Consider the following 4633-nt stretch of genomic DNA (forward strand, 5'->3'; position numbering starts at 1 on the left):
GGCCAGGCACAGTGGCTCACACCTGTAATCCCAGAACTTTGGGAGGCAGAGGTGGGTGGATCACTTGAGATCAGGAGTTCAAGACCAGCCTGGCCAACATGGTGAAATCCTGTCTCTACTGAAAATACAAAAATTAGCTAGGCGTGTGGTGCATGCCTGTAGTCCCAGCTACTCAGGCGGAGGTTGCAGTGAGCCAAGATCAGGCCACTGTGCTCCAGCCAGGGCAACAGAGTGAGACTCAGTCTCAAAAAAAAAAAAAAAGTGTGTGTGTGGGGGGCTCAAATTTAAGATTCCCAAAGTCCCTCAATTACCTTTCAGAAGAATTATACCCAGAAATGACTCTATTTTTTAAAGTCAGAAAAGCATCTAAAATATTTCATTTCCCAAAATTCTGTTTTTAGTCATATTGCTGAGAATACACCTACTGTGCAATATAAGACTTAGTTGTGTTTTTTTAATCATAGGAAAAGAAGGTTTTAAATTTTTACAAAATTGTTGTACTCTGTGCAGCAAGTAATCCACTATTTCTCTTTAAGAATTTTGACTGGCCAGGCATGGTGCTCACACCTGTAATCCCAGCACTTTGGGAGGCTGAGGTGGGCCGATAACAAGGTCAAGAGTTCAAGACCAGCCTGGCCAACATGATAAAACCCTGTTTCTACTAAAGATACAAAAAATTAGCCAGGCCTGGTGGCCGATGCCTGTAATCCCAGCTACTCGGGAGGCTGAGGCAAGAGAATAACTTGAACCCAGGAGGCAGAGGTTGCAGTTAGCCAACATCAGGTCATTGCACTCAAGCCTGGGTGACAGGGCAAGACTCCATCTCAAAAACAAAACAAACAAAAATTTCAGATTTCAGCTGGGCGCATGGCTAGGCACAGTGGCTCATGCGTGTAATCCCAGCACTTTGGGAGGCTGAGGTGGGTAGATCGTGAGGTCAGGAGTTTGAGACCAGCCTGACCATCATGGCAAAACCCCATCTCTACTAAAAATACAAAAATCAGCTGGGCATGGTGGCACATGCCTGTAATTCCAGCTACTCAGGAGGCTGAGGCAGGAGAATCACTTGAACCCAGGAGGCAGAGGTTGCAGTGAGCCGAGATCATAACACTGTACTCCAGCCTGGGTGACAGAGCAAGACCCTGTCTCAAAAAAAAAAAAAAAGAATTTCAACTGGGCAGAGTGGCTCACACCTGTAATCACAGCGACTCAGAAGGTTTAGGTGAGAGGATAGCTTGAGGCCCGGAGTTAGAGGCCAGCCTAGGCCAGCTAGTGGCAGCCTAGCAAGACTCCATCTCTCTAAAATACATTTTTAAAAAATTAGCTGGGTGTAATGACATGTACCTGTACTCCTAGCTACTTGGGAGGCTGAGGTAGGAGGATCACTTGAGCCCAAGTCCGAGGCTTCAGTGAGCCGTAATCATGATACTGCTCTCCAGTCTGAGCAACAGAATGGGACCCTATCTCTAAAAAGAAAGAAAAAAGAATTCCTACCTTCAGAATAAAAAATGCACTTTCCCCAAATAAAACATCTACTGCTTCTATAAAGTTGTGACTTCCCCTTTTCCTTCCGTGTGTATGTGTGCTGTGTCTGTGTGTGTGTGTATGTGTGCGTGTATGTGTGTGTAGCCTTTTCAACTTCCGCTTTTTTCTGTATTATGGAATCTGGATTTTTTTTAAAAAATTATCTTTATGATCACTGTCAAAAAATGGATTTTTTTTTTTTTTTAGACAAGGAGGTTCCCTCTGTCACCCAGGCTGATGTGCAGTGGCGCAATCTCGGCTCACCACAACCTCTGCCTCCTGGGTTCAAGCAATTCTCTTGCTTCTGCCTCCCAAGTAGTTGGGATTACAGGCACTCACTACCACATCCAGCTAATTTTTGTATTTATAGAGAGATGGAGTTTCACCATGTTAACCAGGCTGGTCTCAAACTCCTGACCTTGTGATCTACCTGCCTCAGCCTCCCAAAGTGCTGGGATTACAGGCTTGAGCCGCCGTGCCCAGCTGATTTAGCATTTTTTTTTTTTTTTTTTTTTTTTTTTTTTTTTTTAGACTGAGTTTCACTCTTGTTACCCAGGCTGGAGTGCAATGGTGCGATCTCGGCTCACCGCAGCCTCCGCCTCCTGGGTTCAGACAATTCTCCTGCTTCAGCCTCCTGGGTAGCTGGGACTACAGGCATGTGCCACCATGCCCAGCTAATTTTTGTATTTTTAGTGGAGACGGGGTTTCACCATGTTGACCAGGGTGGTCTCAATCTCTTGACCTCGTGATCCACCCGCCTTGGCCTCCCAAAGTGCTGGGATTATAGGCGTGAGCCACCGCGCCTGGCCGATTTAGCATAATTCTTAAAGGCCCTGGGATTTTTGGAATGGTAAATGAGCATTGGCTTTAATTGAAAATCACCAGCCGGTTTAGTTCCTAAGAAGTTTGTCCTCTGAAGCTTTGAAGCCAGGCATTGAGTTCTCCTCTTTAGCTGTTTCTTTTTTGTTGTTGTTGTTGTTGCTTTTTTTTTTTTTTTTTTTTTTTTTTTTTTTTGAGACAGAGTTTCACTCTTGTTACCCAGGCTGGAGTGCAATGGCGCGATCTTGGCTCACTGCAACCTCCGCCTCCTGGGTTCAGGCAATTCTCCTGCCTCAGCCTCCTCAGTAGCTGGGATTACAGGCACGCGCCACCATGCCCAGCTAATTTTTTGTATTTTTAGTAGAGATGGGGTTTCACCATGTTGACCAGGATGGTCTCAATCTCTTGACCTCGTGATCCACCTGCCTCGGCCTCCAAAGTACTGGGATTACAGGCTTGAGCCACCGCGCCCAGCCCATATATATACATTTTTTAAGAGACAGAGAGTCTCAGTCTGCCACCTACGTTGGAGTGCTATGATATGATCTCGGCTTATCACAACCTCTGCCTCCTGGGTTCAAGTGATTCTCCTGCCTCAGCCTCCCTAGTAGCTGGGACTATAGGTGCACACCACCAACCCTGGCTAATTTTCTATTTTTGTATTTTTAATAGGGATGGGGTTTCACCATCTTGGCCAGGCTGATTTTGAACTCCTGGGCTCAAGTGATCTACCTGCCTTGGCTTCCCAAAGTGCTGGGATTACAGGTGTGAACCATCATGCCCAGCCTATTCTATATTTTTGTTTGTGTTTGTTTTTGTTTTTGTTTTTTTTTGAGACAGAGTCTCACTCTGTCACCAAGGCTGGAAGGCAGTGGTGAGAACACAACTCACAGCCGCCTCCACCTCGCAGGCTCAAGTGATTTTCCTACCTCAGCCTGCACAGTAGTGGAGACCACAGGCACATGCCACCACACCCAGCTAATTTTTTTTTTTTTTTGAGACAGAGTCTCACTCTATGGCCCAGGCTGGAGTGCAGGGGCACGATCTCAACTTACTGCAACTTCTGCATCACAGGTTCAAGCGATTCTCATGCCTCAGCCTCCTGAGTAGCTGGGACTACAAGCATGTGCCACTGTGCCCAGTTGATTTTTGTATTTTTAGTAGAGATGGGGTTTCAGCATGTTGGTCAGGCTGGTCTCCAACTTTTGACCTCTTGATCCACCCACATTGGACTCCCAAAGTGCTGGGATTACAGGTATGAGCCACCATGTTCAGCCTAATTTAAAATTTTTTTTGTAGAGATGGGTCTCCCTGTGTTGCTCAGGTTGGTCTTTATTTCCTGGGCTCGATCAATCCTCCCTCCTAGGCCTCCCAAAGTATGGGATTACAGGTGTGAGCCACTGTGCCTGGCCTTTTAAAATTGTTTGTGAGGATTTCGATTCTCCTCAAAACTGTCAAAGTCATGAAAAAAAGGGAAGACTGAGACACTACCACAGACCAGAGGAGACAACTAAATACAGTGTGGTTTCTTGTACTAGATCCCAAACAGAAAAAGAACATTGGTGGAAAAGGATTCCGAATGCTTGCCCTAGAGCTGCAGATGCTGTTGAGTGAGGGCACAGAGAGCACCAGGATCAAAGGGACAGGGTCTCACGTTAACATGGTCAGGTCTCACATTAACATTAACACCATGAGCTTTGTGCAGTGGCAGTATCATAGCCAATGAGGTTTATCTGAGGTGCAATTATTGCTAACCGAAAGCTTTTCCCAATACCCCGCCATGACAACTTGCAATACACTTGGCACTGGCAATTTATGACAATCTCTACAGAGACTGATTTAGAACAAAACAAAACAAAACAAAATTAATGCCGTGTTAATGTGAGACCTTGTCTCTACAAATATGTTAATACCTATATTTAATATGATTTTCTTCTTTTATGACTCAATTTTATGCATTTAATCATTTCTCTGGAATTCTGCAAAATACCTGATCAATACTTTGCAAAACTGTCAAAGTCACGAAAAAAAAGGGAAGATTGAGACACTACTACAGACCAGTGGGGACAACTAAATACAACGTGGTTTCTTGGATTAGATCCCGGAACAGAAAAAGGACATTGGTGGAAAAGCTAGTGGCAGTCGGGAGTCCAGTTAACAATAATGTACCAATGTTAGTCTCTTAATTTGGCAAATGTACCATAGTAACGTAGGATGACCGTTTTAGAGAAACTGAAACTGAGTAAGGAGCATGCAGAACTGTACTTATTATCTTTGCAACTTGTCTGTA

At 44.9% G+C, this 4633-nt stretch overlaps 1 non-coding gene across 1 annotated transcript; it reads left to right on the forward strand.

Annotated features, from left to right (window-relative positions):
- The first annotated feature begins 4036 nt into the window (after positions 1–4036).
- LOC120364046 (U4 spliceosomal RNA) lies at positions 4037–4177 on the forward strand. Its single transcript, XR_005579404.2, has one exon. It is a non-coding gene; the product is annotated as a U4 spliceosomal RNA (small nuclear RNA).
- Positions 4178–4633: the final 456 nt, after the last annotated feature.

Source organism: Saimiri boliviensis, chromosome 2 (genome assembly GCF_048565385.1).
Source record: "Saimiri boliviensis isolate mSaiBol1 chromosome 2, mSaiBol1.pri, whole genome shotgun sequence".
Taxonomy (NCBI): Eukaryota; Metazoa; Chordata; class Mammalia; order Primates; family Cebidae; genus Saimiri; species Saimiri boliviensis.